The 27,305-nt window shown below is 38.5% G+C and overlaps 1 pseudogene across 1 annotated transcript; it reads right to left on the bottom strand.

The window, feature by feature from the left end:
* Nucleotides 1–477: 477 nt before the first annotated feature.
* Nucleotides 478–25,848, bottom strand: LOC110287591 (solute carrier organic anion transporter family member 1A4-like; annotated as a pseudogene). Its single transcript, XR_015047699.1, has 9 exons — nt 25,830–25,848; nt 24,871–25,115; nt 20,477–20,641; nt 19,223–19,418; nt 17,860–18,025; nt 14,470–14,480; nt 11,145–11,209; nt 9,956–10,073; nt 478–1,537 (listed from the first exon to the last, which is right to left on the bottom strand). The product of XR_015047699.1 is annotated as a solute carrier organic anion transporter family member 1A4-like (transcript).
* Nucleotides 25,849–27,305: the final 1,457 nt, after the last annotated feature.

Here is a 27,305-nt window from a genome sequence, read left to right as displayed (position 1 = left end):
CACCATGAAACTTTTCTTTTGCTATACACACTAACGAATTCAGGAATAAAAATGGGAAGATAACTCTAGAATGCTCTGCTGTTAGGTTGTCTACTTTCTCTTTGCTGTGGTTTTGGGTTTGAACCACCTGCATTGGTCCATATGTTAAAATCTCAGTCTTCAGCAAGGTGCTACTGAACACTGGTAGAAGCATTAAAAGATGGGGCCTGGGGGGGATTTGGGCCCAAATAATAAGCCCTTGGAAGAGATACTAGGTCCTTGGCCCCTTCTATCTCTCTCTTCCTACTTCCTAGCCAACAATAAGTCAGATTACATCCTATGAGTTTCTTCCCCAATGTGCTCTGGGAATACATGAATAAAGTAAACTCTGGTCCAAAAATTCCACCTAAATATATGATGGTAGTCTTTATGTAACATATTATACTTCATCTACCCATGATTTATTTTTATTTTTATTTTATTTTATTTTATCTGTATTTTACTGTACCTTGGATCTTAACCCAAGGTCTCACATGTATTAGGCAAACATTGTAACCCTGAGTACAATCTAATTTCCACAAAGGGCCTTTGAGAGGAATAGCTTTCTCAAATACATTCTTTTAAGAAATAGTTTCATGACCAGATTTTAATTTCTACTAAAAAATAGGTCCACCAATCTTTGCAATGTGATTTTTAATAATCAGATTAAGTTTGTCAGTAATGTAAACTAAATGATCAAATGTGTGACAGGAATAAAGAAAGAAGGCACTAAAATCAGGAGATGATAGATGAGGGAGAAGTCTAATCTCATAAGCATCATGACTGAAATAAAAAGTTAATAACTCCTAGATAAAGACATATGCACATATCTTGTGCATAGATAGAATAATTATTTCAATGTGGCACAACCAACATGCATATTTTCATCTCTAAATACTCCCAACACCAAAACATAAATTCAACAGAATTAAATAGTGTTTAAGAAATAGGTTTAAATTGCTTCTCAGCCATTTGGCTAAGATCAAGTGTAGGAATAGGTTTTAAAGCTATTTGAAGATATACAGGAAACACATACTTCCCTTGATATAAAAGAAAATGCTGTTTGCAAATGAAGAAAGCTTTAATGTTCAGTGCAGGGGTCTCTATAGAAATTTATCCTGGGAAAAACTTAAGTCCTACTCCAACCTCCTGAAAATTCTATCAATAATTATTTTTATTATGAGTAAAAGCAATTGTTGAGGTTCTTAAAGATAAGGTTTGCTATTGTATGTCTCATGATTCAAAACTCGTCAACTGTTCATTCTGTTCATGGCCTTGCACAGGGCAGTAGAAAACTCTTTACAACTTAGTTTTCAGTTCTCCATCACTCTTGAACTTATGACTTCTGTGAGTATCTGTGCACTCACTTTCCATCTCAGTGAGCTTCATCTCTGCAATTTCCATTTCTGAAGAGTCGATTTCTCCAGGGATACAGAACTTCCTTATAAGTATTACAATAATGAATGCAGGAAGATAGCTTATTCCTCTTAGTGCTGCAGGCAATCCAAGATAAATGCTCCTATTGAAAAGAAGTAATTTGTGTTAAATCTTAATGTGTTGAAGGATGAAATTTGTGTATTACTAAAGATCACTTATCCTTTAAAGAAAAATGTCAAGTGATTATTTTCTCATGCTCTTTATGTAATCTACTTTGCCAATTTATTCATTTTGTTTGTTAAAATGTAGAAATTTTCTCACTATAGAAATTTAAATATATTTTCTCCATGTTGCTAATGGCTCGTTTTCCATTGTCAACTTGAATGAAGTTATGATCATTTTTGAAATATGTACCTGGGTGGATCTATGAGGATGTTTTCAGAAAGTTGTTTCTGATGATGAATTTCCACCATGAGTGGGAACACCATACTCTGCACTTCTAGCACTTGGTGACAGAGCATGCAACAGGATCAGACTCACATCAGGTTAAGAAAACTTTTCCTTTCTTTTCTGTTTGCTTAACTTTTGATCATACATGTATAAAGCATCATGAGGTCACTTTTCAAGTTTTTCTCCTACTCAACAATTGTATGCTTTGTACCACTAGTAGATTTTTGAGATATGGAACTCCTGTAATGTCTAAAATAATTCTTATTAATCAGTTTTGTATATAAGAACATTCAATTTGTTCATTTTTCATGCATAATTTTACATATAAAGTGATCAACTTATTTTAAATTTTTATTACTTTTTAACAATATATATGTGTTGCATCTCTGTGTTAGTATGTGTTCATAAGCCCTAGATACCTGTGAGTTTGAGTAACAAGATTTTGTGTTCTGCCCAGTGTAAGATATGGGAATTGAACTCATGGTCACTGCAATGGTTGATATGTGTTCTTAAGCCTTGAGTCATCTTTTTAGACCCAGATTCTTTTCTTTTGTTGAATTTGTCCAGATAAGCATGAAGATTGTACAAGCTTCCTGAAATGAATTAGGTAATTTTCCTTTTAACTATTTCTTACAATAACTTGTATACTGTCGTAAACATCTATTATTTATAAATTTGATAAGATGTGCCTTAAAGTTTTTGAACTTTATAGGCTTAGGAAATATATTTTTAATATATGTACATTTCTAAATAACTATGAAAGTGCTATTTCATGTTCTCAACATACTGAAATATGGTGTGATGGATTGTTTTGTCAACTACATACCATCTAGAACCTCCTGAGCAGGCATTTTCAGTGAAGGCCTGTGTGGATTATGCTGGTCTGTTAACATGTTCATCAGATATTATTATGTTTACAGTAATTGAAGTAAGAAAACACAGACTCCTATGGGTGATACCATGACTTTGGCAAGAAATCCTGGACTATATAAGTGTCAGGAACCATCAAGGAGAAGTTAAAAACTAGCAGGTGATCTTCCTGAGTTGGGTTTAAGTTGTGTTAAAATCTACTTCAAATTTGCTCCTGCAGACAAGGCCCAGAATTTCATTTTAGGAAAGATTCCTGCTATTAGTAAGCTTTTCCTGTATATATTTATGTATACACATAAACAATTAACCAAAGGTCATTAAAAGGGAACTAACAATTTATTATAGGTGTTAGGACAGAAGATAAAATATCAACTGGGTTCATCTATACAAAACTTCACTAATAACTTAGTTATGGTTTTAAACCTTCAGTGAACCTGTAGAGCTGAGACAGGTGATGGATGGTTAGCTAGATAATTACTCCTAATGGATACACATGTAAATATTTGCTGTTGTAAACTTATATTTCAATTTATGTTTGATTTTGTGTGTGTGTGAACTTGTGATGAACTTTGTAACATGTGATCATATATTCTGAAAGATGTATAAGTACTGAAGACAAAGAGATGAAAGGAGATCTATAGAGGAGACATTTTTTGCCTTTCCCTACTTATACTAGAATGTTTTTTCCTTTTCCCCACTTAGAGAATTTCTCCCTTTCCCCATTTAGGATCTTTCTGCTTTCCCCTTAGATAGCTCTCATAGGAAACTTTTTACAACTTATTAATAAACACTATAATCACTTTTCTAAGTGTCTTCTCTTCTTTCCACTTGACTTCTGACTAGCAGGCTAAAAGTTAGAGCCCAGCAGTTCCTGCTGAGATAGAACAAAGGCCACATTGCTTAATCCTCTGCTGTTAGGCTACAGATATTAATAGCCTAAGCCAGCAATCTTTTACCCTCAGAAAGAGCAAGAAAGTTTTTAGAATTTTTTGGATACAAAATCAGCATTTCAGTATAATTAGAGAACTATAAAGTCCCAGACTCTCAGACTTTAAAGCCATCACCAGAGTCCTATTCTGTACTCCACTGCTACTCTGGCCCTGGGCCAGGAGGCTCCCAGTATACACACACACAGACACAGACACACACACACAGACACACACACACAGACACACACACACACACACACACTAGGTATTACCCTACCCTTTTGAGCAGATCTCTGCAGAACTATAAAGATGTACTGTCTTGTAGTGATGCTATCCAGACAAATGGATGATTTCTTAATTCTATAAGAATTTCTAGAATTATATTAGTAATTATTAAGTTCTTTTATAATAGGATTGTTGTTAATGTTCTTTCTGATGTCAAAACTGCATTAACTCTTCCAGTTTTCAAGTGTCAGGAGTTAATTACTTCTGAATCACAAAGAAGGCATCTCCACCTTTGAGAGCATATTCCAAGAGGTTATAAAACCATCAAAGGCCATAAAAAGGGAACTAAGAATTTACTGTAGATACATAGGAGATTAAAATATTGACTGGGTTTATCTAAACAAAACATCATTAATACCTAAGTCATGAATGTGCAGAGCTGGTGACAAATGCTGAATGTTTAGCATGTTATCACTCCCCATAAATATGCATGTAAACATTCTCTGTTGTAAACCCCTTGTTCACTTTTTGATTTGAATCTATGTGTAATCTTGTGGTGAACTTTTTACCATATGATCATGTATTCTGCAAGATGTATAAGTGCTGAAGACAAAAAGAGGAGACAGAAATGAAGATAAATTTTTAGATAGAACTAAACTCAAGAAGAACTTAGAAAAGAAGGCATTGTGAGTAAGAGTACGTAAATTACTATGATGGTTTGTATATGCTCAGCCCAGGAAGTGGCACTATTGGAGTAGGCATGCCACTGTGGGTTTAGGTTTTAAGTTTCTCATCCTAGCTGTCTGGAAGCCAATATTCTGCTAGCAGCCTTCAGATGAAGATGAAGAACTTTAAGTTCCTCCTAATACCTCCCCCCTGCCTGGATGCTGCCATGTTCCCACCTTGATGATAATGGACTGAACTTTTGAACCCATAAACCAGTCCCAAATAAATGACATCGTTAGAAGAGTTGCCTTGGTCATAGTGTCTGTTCACAGCAGTAAAACCAACAGAAGTTGGCACCAAGGATTAGGTTATTGCTGTAATAGGCCTGACCAAGCTTTTGTTTGGAAGAATATGGATTTTGGAACTTTGTATTTGGAAAGCAGTGGAATGCTTTAAATGGGGCTTAATGGGCTATACCAGTAGGAATACAGAAGACTTTGTTGCTAAGAGTAATTTAAACTGTGTGGACTTGGCCCAAGAGGGTTCAGTGAAGAATTTCAATTTAGGGCCTAGAGACTGTTTTGTGGTATTTTGGTGAAGAATTTGGCTACTTTTTACCATTATTTGAAGAGTCTACCTGAGGCTAAAGTAAAGAGATTCAGATTCATTGCATTGACAAGGGAAGTCTCAGAAACACCCATCATAAACTTTGTTCTCTGGTCTAGTCTCATGAAGAGCATTTTAAACAAGCATAGCAAGCTGAAAAAGGAAAAATATAAAATATATGGTTTGACTTTTAATGGGGCACCAGGAAGTGAAATGGAGCTGAATCCTGTGTTTAAGGATACTAAATTGAATTAAGGGAGTAGTTACTTTGGGGTAAGATCCCACCCAGCCAAATTTAGGCCCAGGCATGGTAGTACAAGCCTTTAATTCCAGAAGTCAAAGACTAGCAGATCCCTGAGTTCAAGGCCAGCCTGGAAAAGAGCAAGTTCTAGGTGAAGAAAAACTTAAAATCCAGGTTTGGTGGAGCACACCTTTAATTCCAGTGCTCAGGAGAAAGGCATGCAGATCCTCAGTTCAAAGTCAGTCTAAAGAGCAAGTTCCAGGGCAGCCAAACTTAGGCAGTGAAGGATTTAGAAAACAGAAAGCTGGTGATAATGTAATAGAACAATGTTCCACCCCAGTAAGCAGCAGATCTTCACAGCTTTCGCCACGTGTCTCTGGCTTTAGAGTCCAGAATAAAAGGGACTACTGGGATAATTGCTGCTGGTTAGCTGGAGCTAAAAAATGAGTGACGATTAAGAAGAGACCAGCATCACTGAGGTGAAACCTCTGGGAAATGTTTTTTCTGAGAGTACAAAGGAAGCTGTGTTCCAGAGATGGCCAACTCATGCTCAACTTGTTAATGTGTAAGTGTCACCCAGGTAGTACTGGTTTTGAAGGCATGAAGGGCTCATTAAGAGCAGCTGATGCTTGGTACTGTGAGAGGCCATGGAAGTCCATTGGTGAAGATGCAGCCTCAGTTACAGTTGATGACCAAGGACTGAAGGGGTCATGTAAAGGATCTGAGGCTTGGCACCATGAAGAGAGTCTAGGTTGGGCTATTTGTGAAGCCTAGTTGCAGTAGAAGACACCAGTCCAGTGCATTGGAGATGCCAGAACTTTGTGGTAGCCAACAAAATGAAAATGGAGTTGGAGATCTAAAGACAACTTTGACAGCAGACATGGAGATGCAGAGTTTGGAGTTTGCCCAGCTGGTTTCCTGTCTTGCTTTGGGAATTACAGTTAAGTGATTGGATTAATGTCAGAAGAGTTGTTGAACTTTGGACTTTTAACATTGTTAAGACTGCTGTAGACTATGGGGACTTTTGAAGTTGGACAAAATGTGTTTATTATAGGTATAAGTATGGCCTCTACAGATTCATATGTTTGAACAAGCTTATGGTGGCCAGGGAGTGGAATGTGATAGTTTGTATATGTTCTGTCTAGGGAGTGGCACTTTTGGAGTAGGTGTAGCCTTGTTGGATTAGATGTGTCATTGTGGATGTGGACTTTAAGACTGTCATCCTAGCTGTCTTGAAGTCAGTATTCTGCTAGTAGCTTCCAGATGAAGATGTAGAACTCTCATCTCCTCCTGCACCTGTCTGGATGCTGCCATGTTCCCACCTTGGTGATAATGGACTGAACCTCTGAACCTATAAGGCAGTCCAAATTAAATATTGTCCTTATAAGAGTTGTCTTGGCCATGGTATCTGTTCATAGCAGTCAAACCCGAACTAAGACAATTACATCAGAGCAGGAGGAAAGAGCAAGATTAAAGGAAAATACAGAGTAGAATAACTTAGAAACTATAAGGCAACTGTACTGGCTAGTTTTGTGTCAACTTGACACAGCTGGAGTTATCACAGAGAAAGGAGCTTCAGTTGAGGAAATGTCTCCATGAGATCCAACTGTAAGGCATTTTCTCAATTAGTGATCAAGGGGGAAAGGTCCCTTGTGGGTGGGACCATCTCTGGGCTGGTACTCTTGGGTTCTATAAGAGAGCAGGCTGAGCAAGCCAGGGGAAGCAAGCCAGTAAAGAACATCCCTCCATGGATGGCCTCTGCATCAGCTCCTGCTTTCTGACCTGCTTGAGTTCCAGTCCTGACTTCCTTTGGTGATGAACAGCAGTATGGAAGTGGAAACCGAGTAAATCCTTTCCTCCCCAACTTGCTTCTTGGTCATGATGTTTGTGCAGGAATAGAAACCCTGACTAAGACAGCAACTTAAAAAATTAAGAGAGCACTATGCAGAATAAAGAGGGAAAAAGGAAAAACCAAGTTGTAGAGAGAGTAGGAGGAAGCAGGCTTCTCCTTAACATGGGACAGAAAAGGTCTTTTCTTAATAGCAAGACAGGCTTAGTTTTACTAAAGAGAACAAAGCTTTCTTCTTATAGACTGTTTTAATTCATTTAGCAATAAAATGGTAAAAGTTTCTTCTTTCACTATACAATAAAAATTGGAGCTCATTTTTCCTCCATAATGAGTGAGTTTTTCTACGCTGGTGCTTGATCTTCTGCTCCATATACAAATGTAAGTATGGATGTGTGTGTATGTATATAATTATGAGATAGTATAAAATCTGGACCCAACTGGTTTGAATGGAGATTTAAGAATGTGTATGCATGAATCTGTATATGAATTTATGTGAGTTTAATCCATATTTGCTTGTGTAAAAGTTTTTCCTTCTGTGAGTGTGACTCTCTTCTCCTGGTTTATTAACAGAAGTTTATTGCTCCAAACATCCCCCTAGCCTGACATCTGGAAAAGAGAAAAGGCTCTAGCAATTAATCCATTACTTAATTCCCTGCTGAGGTGCTAATGCCAGAGACTATAGCTTCAGGTCTCAGAGGAACTCATACAGGCAGGTCAGCTACTGCAGCAAACTAACTTAGACTTAAGATATGTAAACATTTTATTATTATACAGCAACCCTAAATATCTCATAAGACCAAGTCTTACCCCTGCCATCTCTCTTCCCCCTATGCTGCCTCAAAAGGAACCAAGAAGAAAGAAGACCCACTGGGGCTTGTCCTCAGCACATAAGAATAGAGAAAATGAAGCCAGGGGTTTATGGTCCACACTCTTAATCCCAGCACTTGTAAGGCAGAGGCAGACATATCTGCTCTAGTTCAAGGCCAGCCTGGTCTATAAAATAAGTTCCAGGACACCTGGGGCTGTACAAAGAGAAGCCCTGTTTTGAAAAGCAAAATGAATAACAAACAAAAGGAATAGAGAAAATGATCACAGCTACTGTAGATGCTTAAAACTTCAGATATAACAGTGTAGACATATGATTGAAGCTTTTGTTCTAAGTGGATAATAGATTAACAAATATCTTAGTGTGTTTTTCTGCCACTGTTATAAAAGACCTTGACAAAATCAAGGTAAGGAAGAAGAGTTACTCTGCTCACAATTCCAGGACACAGTCCACCATCCTGTAGATATCAAGGCCACTAGAACTTTGATGCATATAGATATGCAGACAAAACTAGTCTTGTCCTTTCACACTGTTAGTGAGTACACCAGGCAGGGAATGGGATCTCAGCCACCCCTAGCCATAAACACTTAAGACAGGGCAATAGCTAGTACTTTCCTTTCCCAGAATTTTCCAGTACAATGCTCACCCAGAAACAGAGGAGAAGGACTAGGTCTTACCTAGAGACAGGCAAAATTACTTTTGGCTGAAAAAGTTTAAGGAACAAGGAGGCGTTTTTGCTGTAGCAAACAAGATTTCTCCCTAGGTTAGAGGGCAAGCAAGGGAGCCAGAGTTTAAGATTAACCTGGCATGACTCCTGGTGGTGGGGCAGCAGGGAACCCGTAGTTCTTTCACTATAGTGTTAGTGACAACTGCCTGCATAAAACTGAGAGTGGTGGGATCCATATAAGTAACTGCTTTTAGTCCAAGCAGCAGCATGAAACTACACACAACTAACTAGATGCACCCTGATCTCAAAGGGTGAGCTTCCTGGGTCTCGAGGGTAAATGGCTCTGGTTATTACAGCATCCCTCTTGTGACACTCTCAACAGGCTTGTAGCATAGTCACCTTACTGAGCCAAATTGTGTTGATGAGGCTACTGACCAATAAATCTAGCAGTTTCCCAGAGATGTGGCTAACAGTGAAATGTAGATAACAGGACCTGTTTCAAAATAGTCTTAGACTGCAGCATCTGGCACATTTTGTTAAACTGCATGATGGTAGTACATAGATTTGTTTTCATTGAGTCAGGTTGCAAGCATGAGAGGGCTGTGAACTTTTCTGGAGCTACATTGCCAGAATCCACGCTGCCTGGATATTCTAGGACTCTGTCATCCCTACCTCTGCAGAAGGGAAACCTTTAGCAGAAGGGTGGTAAGAAATGAGAGATTTTTGTCTCCCTCCCCCCCCCCCAAGCACCCTTGTGCTAGGTCTCTGAACCTTGTTGTCTTGTTTATCTTTAGTCTTCAGCCATGCTAGTTCCGCTCAAGATACAGCTCTCCGCTGCTACTCCCCAACCTCTGTGCAGATACCTGCTCACTTTCTAAACTATTTTGAAGGTTTTTTAGGAAAATTACTCAGGTGTATATGTATCAAACATATTAGAAATAATGAGGAAGTATTAAAATATATAAATAATAAAATTATTCCATATAGCATTCTGAAAATGAAGTCATATGTAATCTTATCACTCAAGACAATGCTTTATATTAAAGGGGATGCCTCAGTACAGGGGAACTCCAGGGCCAAAAGTGGGAGTGGGTGGGTAGGGGAGTGGGGGGGGTATGGGGGGCTTTTGGGATAGCATTTGAAATGTAAATGAAGAAAATACCTAATAAATTTTTAAAAATTAAAAAAAAGAATTTTATGCCACAAAAGCAAGTCTCAAAGTTATTTTTACCTGAAACTATTTATATCATACATTCTGCATGCCCCTGGCTCACCACATTTCTGAGTTCCCCAATGTAAACAGGTTCTGTCTAGCAAAGCTCCAATGTAAACAGGTGCAGGAATGCCACCTGCAATGGAGAGAAAGGAAAAACAAAAACAAATCAACAACAACCAAAACCCCAGCCCACCAATAGGGCAAAAGCAAAGAGAGAGAGAGATGTGTAATTGTATTTGGAAGTACTTCAATTCCACTATTTTAAAAATCAATATAAAAATTATGAATCAAATGCTCACAGCTTACTTTTAGGAAATATCAGTTAATATAAAGTTTCTAAATCACAACAAATGAAAGCTGTGGATAAGATCCTACAAACAACATTTCTTGACTTCATAATCTTGAATCTCATATTTTTTTTTAATGTATTGGTTTTCTGTGCACCCAACCAACAAAACCTTTTCCTTCTCATTTGTCCTTAAATCTACCAAAATATGAAAGGTATAATTATGTTTAGGTAAGATCTTTAAAGATAAGGAGAAACACTTTTCAGCTCTACAGTTACTTCATTCTCAGACTAATTATAAGTAGCCCATTCCAAACACTTGTAACTGAAGTTTGGATGAAGTGGACAACGCACACCTACGTGAATGATGTTAATGATGCTACAAGGTCATGACACTTTATGAATGTGGACATTTGGGATTTTGCTTATCCAGAGACAAGTTATCTTTACCTTTTTACTGATTATTCATTGTCCCATCCCTGTGCCTGACCTTATATCCATATAACTAGCACATGAAGCCTTTAGTGATATCTTGACTTAAGAGGTCTCTAGCTTCGACTTTGACATACTCAAACACTAAGAATGTCATCAGAGAGCATCTGAGCCTAGAGCACAGAACTATTTGCTTTGCTGTAACCATTCTACCTGACGTTCCCACAGATATATTTGAGAAGAACCTGGTTTGTGGATTCTTTTGTTCTCTAAGTATAAACATCATGAAATTGTCCTCATATTGTAACATGATGTTTGAAAGAGGTGAATTCGTGTTCCCCTGTCATGCTCACTTCTAGAATAAACCCTTATTCCATTTGTGGTGAGAGTTTTGTTTTGGATTGACAAGATATTTGCTATCTTATTCAGAGAAAAATGATTTGTCTTCTAAGTACTTAATCTGATATGTTGGGAAAGTCTTCATACCAAATACTCTTATGCAAAATGTATGTATTCCAACTCCAAGTGACTTCTCTTCAGACTTCATACACCTGAAAAATAAATACATACATACATACATAAAAGTTCATCATGACAATCCATATCTGCCTTAGTATCCTTCCAATGACAGTGGTAGTTCATGATTCTAATAGTTAACTTTTCATCCTGAAAAATGTAAGAATGTTACATACTTACCTCTCTCAAGTCCACACAGAAGAGGGGAGTAAGGACTTCTGAAAGCTGTCCTCTGACCTTCACACATCTAAAGCACTACTGAGCTCTTTAACAGTTAGAGACTGCCTGCTAATCTAGATGACTAGTTTTCTGGTTTCCTTGGTAACCACCATTCCATACTCACCATCATGGACCTAAACCTTTGAAACCACTAACCAATTAAATCATTCTTCCCTTAAGTTGTTTGCAAGCATTTTGTCATGCTAATTTTTAAAAAGCTAGTACATGTCGTATAAATATTTGAGATATTATAAATGCAGTTCCACAGATAAACAGGGAAAGAGTCCACCATGTAAGCTATGACAATAAGAAAATTACTGTGATCGATAGATGGGATTAGCAAACGGTGGACACTTGTCTCTTCTGAGATGATTTTGATAATTACATGCAGAAGTTCTACAAACAATTCAGGATAATAACTAAAAAAATACTTTTAGAAATACAGACATCTTTTCAAAATGTGATATATTCCCACCAAATACTCAATTGTGTCAGTAAAGTATAATATAACCAACTGTTGGGGCTTCACTCTGGAAGTGATTCCATAGAAGGGTTAAAGAAAAACACAGCAGACTAGAACAGTAATGATAGTCTGCCAACAGTAGCACTGAATTATCCATCATTTACCTTGAAATCTTCAAATGCAGCAAGAAAGAGAAAAGAAATATAAGAAAAATATCTTGAGCAGACCTTACATTACATCAAGAAGTCACATGTTAAGGCCTACAAGATGGCTCAGTTGGTAAAGTTGCTAGCTGCCTGCTTGTCAAACTTTTTTCAATACCTGAAGCCCACATGGTGTAAACAGAACCAGCTCCTGTGAGCTGTCCTCTCATTTCAGGCTGCATGCCATAGCATGCACATACACAAACTCACGTACACACAAATATTTCAAATATAATACTTTAAAACATCAATGAACCATATTTTTTTACACCTAGTAGAAGAGTCAATTTTCAGAAACTAAGATAATTAAGAACGTTAATAAAGGATGGAAATGGGAATAGGTGTATAGTGAACATGAGACCATCTCAGAAGAGCATGCTGGGGGTAGGGTTGTAACAGTAGAGGGACATTTGCCCTCATCTGTGACCATTCTCCTCCAAGAGGAAAAGTCCTTATCAACTGATTGCTCAGCTTGGGAACTGAGGCACCAGGAGTGGTGAGGTAAAAAAAAAAAAGGAGACACCACTTAACCACATCAGCTGAATCTGCCTGGCAGGTGATAGGTGACAGATGTGACAGCCAGATATCCCTCACTTGCAAGAATAAGTCTGAAGAACTAGCAGTACCTGGTACCTTTATAGTTCTGTGAATGTATGAACTGAAACAAGGCACACTCCACATCTTCCATACAACATCATGCAATTAAATGTGAATATAAAAGGGTACACAGAGTGAAGGTGTATCTCTGTCCTTCCTTACCTCCACAAGGCATTCTCTGATTGGCTTTTTTTTAAATATTTTTTATTACATATTTTCCTCAATTACAGTTCCAATGCTATCCCAAAAGTCCCCCATGCCCCCCCCCACTTCCCTACCCACCCATTCCCATTCTTTTGGCCCTGGCATTCCCCTATATTGGGGCATATAAAGTTTGCAAGTCCAATGGGCCTCTCTTTCCAGTGATGGCCGACTAGGCCATCTTTCGATACATATGCAGCTAGAGACAAGAGCTCCGGAGTACTGGATAGTTCATCATGTTGTTCCAACTATAGGGTTGCAGATCCCTTTAGCTCCTTGGGTACTTTCTCTAGCTTCTCCATTGGGTGCCCTGTGATGCATCCAATAGCTGACTGTGAGCATCCACTTCTGTGTTTGCTAGGCCCCGACATAGTCTCACAAGAGACAGCTATATTTGGGTCCCTTCAGCAAAATCTTGCTAGTGTATGCAATGGTGTCAGCGTTTGGAAGCTGATTATGGGATGGATTCCTGGGTATGGCAGTCTCTAGATGGTCCATTCTTTCATCACAGCTCGAAACTTTGTCTCTGTAACTCCTTCCATGGGTGTTTTGTTCCCAATTCTAAGAAGGGGCATAGTGTCCACACTTTGGTCTTCATTCTTCTTGAGTTTCATGTGTTTAGCAAATTGTATCTTATATCTTGGGTATTCTAAGTTTTGGGTTAATATCCACTTATCAGTGAATACATATTGTGTGAGTTCCTTTGTGATTGTGTTACCTCACTCAAGATGATGCCCTCCAAGTCCATCCATTTGGCTAGGAATTTCATAAATTCATTCTTTCTAAGAGCTGAGTAGTACTCCATTGTGTAAATGTACTATAATTTCTGTATCCATTCCTCTGTTGAGGGGCATCTGAGTTCTTTCCAGCTTCTAGCTATTATAAATAAGGCTGCTATGAACATAGTGGAGCATGTGTCCTTCTTACCAGTTGGGACATCTTCTGGACATATGCCCAGGAGAGATATTGCTGGATCCTCCGGTAGTACTATGTCCAATTTTCTGAGGAACAGCCAGACTGATTTCCAGAGTGGTTGTACAACCTTGCAATCCCACCAACAATGGAGGAGTGTTCCTCTTTCTCCACATCCTCGCCAGCATCTGCTGTCACCTGAATTTTTGATCTTAGCCATTCTGACTGGTATGAGGTGGAATCTCAGGGTTGTTTTGATTTGCATTTCCCTGATGATTAAGGATGTTGAACATTTTTTCAGGTGCTTCTCTGCCATTCGGTAGTCCTCAGGTGAGAATTCTTTGTTCAGTTCTGAGCCTCATTTTTTAATGGGGTTATTTGATTTTCTGGAGTCCACCTTCTTGAGTTCTTTATATATATTGGATATTAGTCCCTTATCTGATTTAGGATAGGTAAAGATCCTTTCCCAATCTGTTGGTGTTTTTTTTTTCTTATTGATGGTGTCTTTTGCCTTGCAGAAGCTTTGCAGTTTCATGAGGTCCCACTTGTCAATTCTCGATCTTACAGCACAATCCATTGCTGTTCTATTCAAGAATTTTTCCCCTGTGCCCATATCTTCAAGGCTTTTCCCCACTTTCTCCTCTATAAATTTCAGTGTCTCTGGTTTTATGTGAAGTTCCTTGATCCACTTAGACTTGACCTTAGTACAAGGAGATAGGAATGGATCGATTCGCATTCTTCTACATGATAACAACCAGTTGTGCCAGCACCATTTGTTGAAAATGCTGTCTTTCTTCCACTGGATTTCCTATTAGTCACAAGCTGCTCTGTGGCAGTGACACCTCACTCAGACAGCAGGCACAGCCTCTGAACTGTGAGTAGGGATCCAGAGACTTCATAGCATGGCTGCTGCAGTTTCCTACACCTGGAGCTCACCCATGCAAAGGCAGGGCTGTGAGCTGAGGGAAGAGTTGAGGCATCTAGAGGGGATAGGAACTCAACAAGAAGACCAAGAGAATCAATTAACCGGCACCCTTGGGAGCTCCCATTGACTGAACCGCCAACCAAAGGGCATACAAGCACTAGACTTAGGCACCACCACATATGTAGCAGATGTGCAGCTTGGTCTTCATGCAGGTCCCCCAACAACTGGAGCAGGGGCTTACCCTAACTCTGTTGCCAGCCTGTGAATCCTGGTACCCTAACTGGACTATCTTGAGTGGCCTCAGTGGGAAAGGTTGTGCCTATTCTGCGGTGATTTAAAGTGAATAAATTAATTAATGGGGGGAAAAAAGAGCCCCAGCTATGTAGCAAAACTGGACACCACACATTTGAATGGGGTCTGTGAGCTGCAGGCAGAGACACATGAAGGGCTTCTGCCTCTGTGGTATGAATTACACACATCATGGTTAGGTCAATACTGCCTCTGAATTCCAATGATACAAGGAAAAGCGTTCGAACTGTTTCCCACTGTTAGTGAGTCTGAAGTGTACTAAACTGGAAAGAACACTTGCTAAGAAAATAAACTTTGGAACTTGACTCTGCAGCTACCTCAGTCTGTGTGAGAGTTTATCATTGCACTCACGTACCTCCTGGTTAGACAATATGGAGTAGTACATTCAGTTTTTGTTAATGACAGATTGGACTCAGCATGCCAAGGGAGCCTAGTCCAGTTTACAGAGTTTCACTCTCTGTCAGTCAGTTAGCTGAGACGTGGGACATAGCGAGAGGCAACTACGCTCACATTCCAAAACAAGACATCCAATCATTTATCCTTAATAAGGGGAGAAAATAGGAGAAGACAGGAGGAAACGAAGGGCTTAGTACAAATGTCTTAATAAAACTATCTTAGAGCACTGAGATTGTAAGAACCATGTCTCCAAGGGCCTTACCTGAGAAAAGAATTTTTTATAAATGACAAAAAAAACCCTAAAAACTAAATAACATCAGTGAGGTGGCTCAATGCTTAAAAATATATGACCCAATTTCAGTCCCCAGAACCCAGGAACAAACCTAGGATATTAAAATAAAGATGACCAAATCAGTGCCATGCATTCCTGCAGAGAAATCCGAGGTGAAAACAGAAAACAGAACTGCTTGGGAACGTGAGGGCCAGGTTGGCTAAAGTCCTCAGGCAGCACAGCAGGAGAAAGACAAGTGAGGCCCAGCCTCAAAAAGGAGAGGAAAGAAGAGAGGTTGGATCCACATGGGAAGCATTGGGTCAATTCTACAATGCAGAGGAAGAGCACTCACCCAGGTTAAATGAGGACCTGAGTTTGGGCACAAACACCATTGATTAAAAAAGAAATCATTGAATAAATAAAATATGTGCTACTTGCCCTCTTTATTTACATCTCTCCTTTTTCTTTGGTATCTCAGAATTCTACCATAAACCATAAAGAGATATATTTTTAATGGTGCCATTTTTCCAAATTCATCAAATAAATTTGCAAGATTTAAATTATTCTAAATGTACCCTTTATTTTACTTTTGAGGTCTATTTGCTTACTTGTTTGGCATTTCTTGTATACGTATGTGTGTATGCTTGTGCATGGGAGTTCATTCGTGTGTCTAAACGGGAAGAGAAATGTGCCATGGATTCCATGTAGAACTCAGGAAATAGGTTATAAAAGTTAGTTTTCTCTTTGTACCATGTGGGTCCCAGGATATAATTCTGGTGTAAAGGACTGGTGAAAAATATCTTTCCCTACTCAGCCAACTTTATAGTATATACATAATAAATATTATACAAAAATAAATAAATATGGCTTTCTTTTGTTCTGATGTTAGTACTAAGTGCTAAAACAAAATGTATTTCAGAATGTTAGTGGAAAAGTTAGGTGCTTACTAATAAAGTCATGTCCCCAAGAAGAGTTTACTTAAATATATATTTTATAATTTTATAAATATATAAAATTTTAAATAAATAAATTATCTCCCAGCTCTGATTAAGAATGCAAATTTACATATATTCTGAATAGTTATTGTTTCCAGGTCTGATTAAGAATCAAAATTTATATTGATTATTTAATTTTGATTACCAATCAACTCTCAGCATTATACTATGTTTGAGACAAGAAAAATGTGTGACAATTTATGATGCTAAACTGTCATGATGAGGGTCTGGGAAGGTGGAACAGTCAGTAACGTCCTGTACAAGCATGAGGACCTGAGTTCTCATCCCAGCACACACGGGAACAATGCATGCAAGAGGATGTGTTTGCAACCCTGGATCTGAAGGTGGGTACAGGTGATTCCCTGGGGTTCATCTCTTAGGCATCCTAACTGAACCAGAAAATTCCAGACCAGTGAGTGCGCACGCGCGCACACACACACACACACACACACACACACATACAATATATATATATATATATATATGTATATATATATGTATATAGATATATATGCATATATATCTATATACATACATGCATACATACATACACACATACTTACACAAACAATAACTAAATAAGTAAGCAAACAGATAAATAATTGAAAGAAGTTTATGATATGAAAAGCTAAGTTTCTGTCCATCTCAACTACATGACACCCTATCACAACAAAGAGCCCATTCTATCCAGAGTCATTTGAAGTTTTAATTTTAGTATTGATTTATGTATATGTTTCTGTATTTACGTGTATACAAACAGGTGCACGTGGGTGCCTGGGGCAGGTAGGAGAGAGTGTCCGATGGTCTAGAGCTGCCTTATGTAGGTGCTGGGAACTAAACATGTCTTCTGAGAGAACAGCAAGAGCTCCTAACAGCTGAGCCAGCTCTCCAACCCAGCCAGAGCATTGTAACTTGAGTCATTTGACTAATAATCTCTACTATTCTGCAATTGCAAAATAATGCTCAGACTCTGTCAAGATTTTACCTAATATCGAGGAGTTGTAAAGTCAAGTATGTATATACTGAGTAAATTTAATTGTCTTTAAAATATTAATCTACTACATATATTAATCTATTTTAAGCAAGGGTTTTTTTGTTGTTTTTAGCAGTTGTTTAGTAGTTTAGTTGTTGTTGTTTTTAGGCTTAGGTCATAGCACATATTATTATCAGCCCAAACACTGAAAATATTCTTACCATGTTCATTCCAGTTCCTACAGACTTCTCACAGCCTGCGTGGCAGGCTGACATGTATGATAGACCATTGTCTCCACACACTGGATCCCATGTGTTTGTTAAGCAGCTACACCTGGTGTTGCAGTCAGCAAGGACGTTATTCTCCACATATAGAGGGTGCTGGCCTCTGAAATACTTTGAAATAATGTTATAAATATTGAAAGCCCACACAAAAATTTTATTTTCCTTTTCATCTCAGCATGTGCACACACTCAGAGAGAGAGAGAGAGAGAGAGAAACATTTGATCTCCTCTCTCAGAACAGAAAAAAGAAATTATACAAATATCGACATGCCATCTCTATACTATACTATATTCTTCACAAACAATTATCTGTTCCAGTGGTCACATGATCCAAATCAGATGACATATATAATTTCTTAGAATTTTATGTTTGAAATTGTTTAAATCTCATAATTCTTAAGGGTTTTGAAAGAAATGCTACTTTTAATATCTCTCTGTCTCTTCATGTCTCTCTGTCTCTGACTCCATCTCTGTCTCTGCCTCTCATGTGTGTGCGTGTGCCTGTGTGTCTGTGTGCACATGTATACAACAGCATGCATGTAGACATTATTGCTAATTTTCTACCTTGTTTGAGACAGAGTCCTGTATTTTACTGCTGCAAAGCATTAACTTTCAGGGTTTCCTGACTATGCTGGTCAACTCAAAGTATTAAGAATATAGTTACAGATACACAACAATGCCAAGCTCTCCATGGGTTATGGGCATCTGAACTCGGAACTCCCTGCCTACTCAGCAAACACTTTCTTACTGAATCGTTTCCTTCGACCTTTGAAAAAAGCCTTCAAGTAAATGCTTTACTTAATTTTAACTGATTCATTGTCTAAATAACTAGGCCCTAAACAAAGTTTTAAATTCCCTATGCTAAATCAGAATATGACCAGAATCCCCTTAAAATACAAAATATAAGGCCACAGAATATATAAGATATGACTATACCAGTGACATATAAAATATATACATTATTTGACTTACCATGTATTAAATTCGGTTATGCTAAATTTGAGCCTACTGTAAAACCCTGTGAAGGCTTGTTGACCTGTATAGTTAACTTTTAAAGCTATCTCACTTTGGGATTCTAAAACACCTGGATAATTTAAGCTAAAAGCTCCAGGTTACTTTCCTTTCTTACAATTTAAAGCTGACTAAGATATCACAATGACTACCATTACATATGTGGAATCAAAAACTGGCTCATTCCCCCAGTCCTCTTTTAATAAGCTTACACATAAGTAAGTAATCCTTGAAGAAATTAACCAGGAATTATGAAAAGGTTATGATCTTCATTAAAAAAAAAAGCATACCCTTTATAAGAGATAGTTAAGCCAGAAACTGGGACATTATCACAGGTAATCAGAAAGCCACAGAAACCAAAAAGATATGCACACAAGGACAGGCATAATGCTAGGTATGCAGCTTTCTTGACAGTGATATTGAATTTCTTCATAATAAAGCCAGCAATTAAATATCCAATGCATATTGTAGGTAAGGTATAAAGACCTATAAATGCAAGTAAAATGGTATTCATAAGGACAGCAGAAAAATAGATGTTATACATTTTTCTAATACATCTCACTTAAGAAACTATTCAGTTCTATTTTAGTATACAGCAATTCTAATTCCCACTCACTCAAATGTCACATATAAAGGTGTTCTCAAATGCCCCATAACATCAATTTTAAAGATAGTTAGCATTTATTTAATCATTTTCAGCAGGTTATAAACATCTTATGAGCCTCACATATGATATTAAATATTTCACGTATTTCTTTCCACTCTGTATTTTTTAGGAATTTGATTTAGTTTCAGGTGGCTTTGAAAGTTGTAACTGAGTCTGTGCTTTTCAAGTGTAGACTATTTTGTGCATAGTTGACAGTGCCCAGCACTCTTCTCCCCAACTCTCCTTGAACAGCCAAAATTAATGGGGGAACAAAAAAGAAGGGAAGAGAAAATTCCATGTAGGTTGCATTCACACAACACCAGCACAAGGCTTAGAAGAATGAACCATCCTTTTCAGCTCCCCACAGTTTAATATCATATATCTGAGGGTGAGGGATGGGTTTGGATTTTCAGAAACTCTAGACAACATGGATTCAGGCCGCCTGTGATCTTCAGTTTTCAAGAGTAAAGAAAGATCCTTGGCTTCAGTGTACTAACAAGAAAGGCAGACTGTGTCCCCACACACTTCTCAGACCACGAGGGGACCAAAGGACTGAATAAGGAGGAGTAGGGAGAGCAAGAATTGAAGCCCAGATGTAAACTGTAGAAGTAAAATTCAGACTCTCAGTGATTCCCCCAAAATTACAATAACTATAATGATTTCCCATTTTGATTGAAGAGAGATCAGAAAGGGCTTTTTGGCCACTTCCTTCCCGTATTCTTTCTTGATTTCCCTGGAGTCTGGAAAGAAGAAATTTATAAGAATATCCTAAGAGATTTCATTTCATTGTAATCTCCCAGTCACATTATTTTACTATTTATCATGCCCTTCAGTATAGTGTTTCCAATGCTATCATGGAACGAGGAAGAGCTATGAAGGAAATAATGAAAGTACATACCTATGAAAAAGACTACCTCTGCAGTGGATTTTCCAAATTGCTGTTCCAGGTATTTAGACAGGAAGTTAAATGTACTGGTAAATGTATTGATCTGGAGCACACTTATAAGGATGAATAGCATGTAAATTGGGTTGCAGGAGAGGCTCTTCATAAATGGAAAGAAATCTGAAACAAGAGAGTATAGAGACCATCGAGCTAACTTGGCAATTTGTGTCCAGTATTCTAAAAATTTCACGGATTCTGTGCTGCAACAAAAATATATTTGGTAAATCTTCACCCCTTTGAAGTTAAAATTTTGTAACATTGTTAAGTTACTTCTGGAAGTTAGTGACAAAACTGGTTATATGAGAACCAGAGCTTATTTCCAACCCACAACTTGGCACAGGGCAGAGCTGGCCTTCCAGGCACCCTTCCACATTCAGAGACAACTTGACTTGCAGGAGGTCCATTACAACCAGGTTTACAGATGAAGCATGCCCAGCCCCAATACCTGGCCTAACTGGGACCCTCATGGGGTCCAACAGAGGTGGACCCTATCCACCTTGCCAGAAAAACATCCAAGATCAACAATTGACCAATAAAACCTCATGAAACTGAAAATCTTCTATAAGGCAAATGACACTGTCAATAGGACAAAATGGCAACCTACATATTGGTAAAAGATCTTTACCAACCCTACATCCCATAGAGGGATAATATCCAAAATATACAAAGAACTCAAGAAGTTAGTCTCAAAAAAAAAAACCCAAATAATGCAATTTAAAAATGGGGAACAGAGCTAAACGAAAGATTCTTAACTGAGGAATAGTGAATGGCCAAGAAGCACCTAAAGAAATGTTCAACATTCTTTATCATTAGAAAAATGCAAATCAAAATGACCCTGAGATTCCACATTATACCAATTAGAATGGCTAAGATCAGAAACTCAAGTGACAGCAGATGCTGGAGAGGACATGGAGAAAGGGCAATACTCCTCCATTGCTGGTGGGATTGCAAGCTGGTACATAGTGGACCATCAGTGGAAAGAGAGGCCCCTTGGTCTTGCAACCTTTATATGCCTCAGTACAGGGGAACGCCAGGGCCAAGAAGTGGGAGTGGGTGGGAAGGGGACTTTTGGGATAGCATTGGAAATGTAAATGAAGAAAATACCTAATTAAAAAAAATCAATCTGGAGGTTCCTCAGAAAATTGGAAATAGCTCTACCTGAAGATACAGCTATACCACTTCTGTGCATATACCCAAAACATTCTCCAACATATTACAAGGACACGTGCCCCACTATTTTCATAGGAGCCTTATTTATAGTAGCCAGAAGCTGGAAACAACCTAGATGTCCCTCAACAGAAGAATGGATACAGAAAATGTGGTACATTTACACAATGGGATACTACTCAGCTATTAAAAACAATGACTTCACGAACTTTGTAGGCAAAATGGATGGAACTAGAAAATATTATCCTGAGGTAATCCAGACCCAAAAGGATATACATGGTATGTACTTATTGATACATGGATATTAGCCCAAAAGCTCAACATAACCATGATACAACTCATAGACCATATGGATTTTAACAAGAAGGAGGCCATAGTATGGATGTTTCAAACCCACTTAGAAGGGGGAACAAAATAATCACAGAAAGCAGAGGGTGGTAAGGACCTGAGTAGAGATGGAGAGAGGAGGGAAAAATGGGGGCAGAATCAGGTATGAGAAAAGACAAAAGAGAAGTCCAGAGGGACAGAAACATGAATAGAAATATGTATCAGAGAGTGAGGGGGGTCTTGGGGAACCACTAGCCAGTCCCAGACACCAGTGATGTGAGAGGATCCCAGCACCCAGTGGGGATTACATTGACCAAAATACCCAAAAGAAAGGAGATAGAGTTTGAAGAGACCACCTCCAGTAGATACACATGCCCCGAGTTGAGGGATGGGTCCACCCATCTATCTCAAAATTTTTAACCTAAAATTGTCCCTGACTAAAGGCTGAAGGAAAGACCATCCACAGACCGTTCCACCCTGTGATCCATTTCATGTGCAGACACCAAACCCTGATACAATTGCTGGTGCCAAAATGTGCTTGCAGACAGGAACATAGTATGACTATCCTCTGAGAGGCTCTCCCTGCTTCTGACTAATTCAGATGCAGATAGATACTCACAGTCAAGCCATTGAACTGAGCCCAGGGACCCCAATGGAAGAGTTAGGAGAAGGGCTGAAGGAGCAGAAGGAGATTACAACCCCATAGGAAGAACAGAATCAACTAACCAGACCCCTTGGAGCTGCCAGGGACTAAACCACCAACCAAAGTGTATACATGGGCAGGTCCCTGGCTTCTGCTATATATGTAGCAGAGGATGGCCTTATCTGACATCAGTGGAAGGGGTGGTCCCAGAGAAAGGGGATGCTCAAAGGGTGAGGCATGAGTGGGTGAGTGGATGGGAGAGCATCCTCTTAGAGGCAAAGGTGGGAGAGATAGGGTGGGGTGCTTGTGGAAGGGAGTCCAGAAAGGGTATAACGTTTGATATGTAAACAAATATAATGATTAATTTTTTAAAAATGAAAAACAACTATGCCACCAAGCAAAACTATGAGGGGATATATTCAAGACTGTGGCCACACCCTTTTATTTCCTTTTCTCTCCTTTCCTTTTACTAAAATCCAGCATCTGCTAGAGAGTGTCTAGTCTGTTCTTTGATAATTACAAAGGACTCGGTTTGATGAAGTTTGATTTCGGAAACTGATGCTATTATCACTCTTTTAGGTAAAATGGATAAGCTAAAGCTTAGGAATGCTCCAGGCATGATGCTGTAGCCCAGATGACCTCAGTATCTCAGCAGCAGGCCATGCATTAGAAGCACCTAGTGATAACCATAAACATCTCAACCTGAAGGTCTCACTGGAAGGAATGCTACTGACTCAGTTGGTGAAGACCAAAAACCTTCTAAGCAACTTAACCAAAGCTTTTCCTTGTTTAAAAAGCTGAGTCCAGTTTGTAGCCTGTCTCTGCTAAATGGATTGTATGTTACTCAAGATAATTTGGCTGAAATTCACTCTTATCAGTCTCTTCCCTTTTGATGTCTTCATGTCTCTGTCTTGATTTTCTCATTTTACACTATCCTTCAGAAGTTGCCTAGAATTTCATTGAGAGAAAACTATCAAGCAGAGGCAGAGAAGTTTAATGAGAAGAAATGGACTCTAATGGCAAAATTCATCTTTATGAGTGAGATGGTTGCAGAGAGTATTCCCGGGAGCTTTAGAACTCACCCATGTTTGTTGACATCCCTGTCCTCTTAAACGAGTCTCCATGGTTCACAGTTATTTTCTACATGTCTTATTCTCTGATAAGTTCTTTCCTAGTTTTGAAGTTTAGGTTGATCTGATAGATTAAAGTCACGTAGTAGAGTCAGTATTTCCCCTTTCAGGAGAATTGTTCACATGATCATAATTCTAAGAAGCCCCTGCACTTTCTTCCAGTATGGCTTGGCTGCTCAGTAATGGTCTCTATTGTTTAATGCAGATATGTGACTATTCAGTGTGCATTGGTGTTAGAGGATATGAGTGATGGAGGAAATAGCAGTATCAGGAACATGCTCCCCACAATATTCTGTAACAGAACATCACAGACACCCAACATTATAGCACATTCTTACCCTCATTTGATAGGTAAAGCATGGGACCCTCACATCTTCCTAATATACATTTTCAGAGTTCCAAAGCCCAGGCCACACACCTTATGGTCTCTCTGTCTCTGATCTTTTGAGAACACAACACAGTTCTCAACACACACAACTGTGAAAGCAGTGCCAAGTTTTAAGAATGTGCAGTGCTGAGCATTCCACTGTCCCACCTTGGTTTCTCACAGAAGCATCTCTACTCAACATCATTATTCCATAACATTCCTGCTTGATGTAAAACAGTCTGTTCTAAGGGAATAATTCTCCTGTAACCTATCACAAACCTTCAAATATAGAGGATTATATCACTGGTCATGTTTTCTCTTTAAGCCTTGACTTCAAGGCTCACAACTACACTAACATTTTCCTTATCAAACAGATTCTCCTCTACCACTGTCTATAGCTTAGATATCTGGTTATTCATGTTTTTTTCCTTAACATGGACTAATAATTTCTGTAAAATAGGATTGTCAAAACAGATAAGAAAAAATATTTGATTATTGGGTATTTAGACTGACATGAAATTTTCATAAAGCCTAATCCAGGGCAAGTCAGGTTCCCTATTATATCAGTTATTTCCAAGTGGTGACTGTGGAAGACATTTAACACAATTAAATACTGATGATTACTGACAAGCTGTCTTGTCTCAGTACAAGTGACAAGTGCCCACTGACCACAGACACGTCTAAACCAAACAGAGTTTAAAGTTTCCATGTTTGCCTTTAGTGATTCCTCGGTTTTCCTCCTTGGCTTTTTCTCTGTGCTTCTCCTCTTTGACATTTTCAGTTCCATCCCCATTATCCTGTAATCCTTCCTTTGGGAGTGTTTTTTTTGTTTTGTTTTGTTTTTTTTTTTGTAAAGAAGAAAAAGGATACTGGCCAGGATATTCACTCCTGCACAGACCAAAAAGCCAATCCACCAAGCACCGACCCAGCGTGTATCAGTGGGAGTTATGGTCAGGTCATCTGTAAAGAAATGTAGATACTGCATTAGATTACATCATTCTTTCCTGTGTAAGCTGAAGACAATTATTGATATTCATAATCATTCATAAACTATTCACAATTTGTTCTTGTTCCTTTTTGTTTGTTTGTTTGGTTTTTTGGACTTGTGAACTCTGCTCACTTTTCTGGAAACCATAAGACATTCAAATCAATAATTGATTTCTACCCTGATTTTGAAACCACCCTGCTTGGCTAATTCAGACATTTAGAAAAAGTGAGAGAGAGAGAGAGAGAGAGAGAGAGAGAGAGAGAGAGAGAGAGAGAGAAACAGAGATGCTCCTTTGCCATGAAACTCAAGAAGAATAAAGACCAAAGTGTGGATAGTTTGTTCCTTCTTAGAATGGGGAACAAAATACCCATAGAGGTATTTATAGAGACAAAGTTCGGAGCTGAGACAGAAGGAAGGTTCATCCAGAGACTGCCCCACCTGTGGATCCATCCCATAAACAGCCACCAAACCCAGAGACTATTGCTAAGGCCAGCAAGATTTTGCTGCCAGGACCCTGATATAGCTGTCTCTTGTGAGGCTATGTCAGTGCCTGGCAAATATAGAAGTGAATGCTCACAGTCATCTATTGGATGGAACACAAGGCATTCAATGGAGGAGCTAGAGAAAGTACCCAAGGAACTGAAGGGGTGTGAAACCTTATAGGAGGAACAAAAATATGAACCAACCAGTACTCCCAGAGTTCATTTCTCTAGCTGCATATGTAGCAGAAGATGGCCTAGTCGGCCATCATTGGGAGAAGAGGCAGTTGGTCTTGTGAAGATTATATGCCCCAGTACAGGGGAATGTCAGGGCTCAGAAGTAGGAGTGGGTCAGTTGGAGAGCAGGGCCGGGAGAGGGTATAGGCAACTTTTTGGGTAGCATTTGAAATGTAAATGAAGAAAATATCTAATAAAAAAGAATTTAATGAAAATTAAGATTAAAACATACCCAAATTTATGGAACACAATGAAAGCAGTGCTATGAGGAAAACTCATAGCTCTGAGTGCCTCCAGAAAGAAACTGGAGAGACCATACCCCAGCAGCTTAACAGCACATCTGAAAGCTCTAGAACAAAAAGAAACAAATACACCCAAGAGGAGTAAATGACAGGAAATAATCAAACTCAGGGTTGTAATTAACCAAGTAGAAACAAAAAGAACTATACAAAGAATCAACAAAACCATGAGCAGGTTCTTTAAGAAAATCAATGAGATAAATAAACCAGTAGCCAGACTAACCAGAGGGAACAGAGAAATTATCCAAATGAACAAAATCAGAAACAAAAAGGGAGAAATAGCAAGAGAAACTGAGGGAATTAAAAAAAAAAATCATATCCTACTACAAAAGGCTATACTCAACAAAACTGGAAAATCTATATGAAACGGAAAATTTTCTAGACAGAACAGGTACCAAAGTAAAATCAGGATAAGATAAAATATCTAAACAGCCCTGTAGCCCCTAAAGAAATAAAAGCAGTCATTAAATCTCCCAACCAAAAAAAGCCCAGAACCAGATGGGTATAGTGTTAAATTCTATCAGACCTTCAAAGAAGACCTAATACCAATACTCCTCAAACTATTCCACAAAATAGAAACAGAAGAAGCACTACATAATTCATTCTATTAAACCACAGTTATGCTGATACCAAACCCCACAAAGACCCAACAAAGAAAGAGAACTTCAGACCAATTTCCTTTAGGAATATTGATGCAAAAATACTCAATAAAATTCTCACAAACCAAATCCATGAATACATCAAAACAGTCTCACCATGATCAAGTAGACTTCATCCCAGGGATACAGGAATGGTTGAATATACAGAAATCCATCAATTTCATCCACTAAATAAACAAACTCAAAGAAAAAAATCCACATGATCATCTCATTAGATGCTGAAAAAGCATTTGACAAAAATCCAACACCCATTCATGTTAAAAGTCTTGGAAATAACAGGAATTCAATGCCCATACCTAAACATAGTAAAAAGCAATATACAGCAAACTAGTAGCCAACATCAAACTAAATGGAGAGAAACTTGATGCAATCCCATGAAAATCAGGGACTATACAATGCTGCCACTCTCTTCCTATCTATTCAATATAGTATTCGAAGTCCTAGCCAGAGAAATTAGACAATAACAGGAGGTCAAAGGGATACAAATT

The sequence above is a fragment of the Mus caroli genome, unplaced genomic scaffold (assembly GCF_978045245.1).
Source record: "Mus caroli unplaced genomic scaffold, Mus_caroli_1 scaffold_7, whole genome shotgun sequence".
NCBI classification, from domain to species: domain Eukaryota; kingdom Metazoa; phylum Chordata; class Mammalia; order Rodentia; family Muridae; genus Mus; species Mus caroli.
The sequence above is the reverse complement of the archived record's forward strand: the minus strand, read 5'-3'. Positions and strand labels throughout refer to the sequence as shown.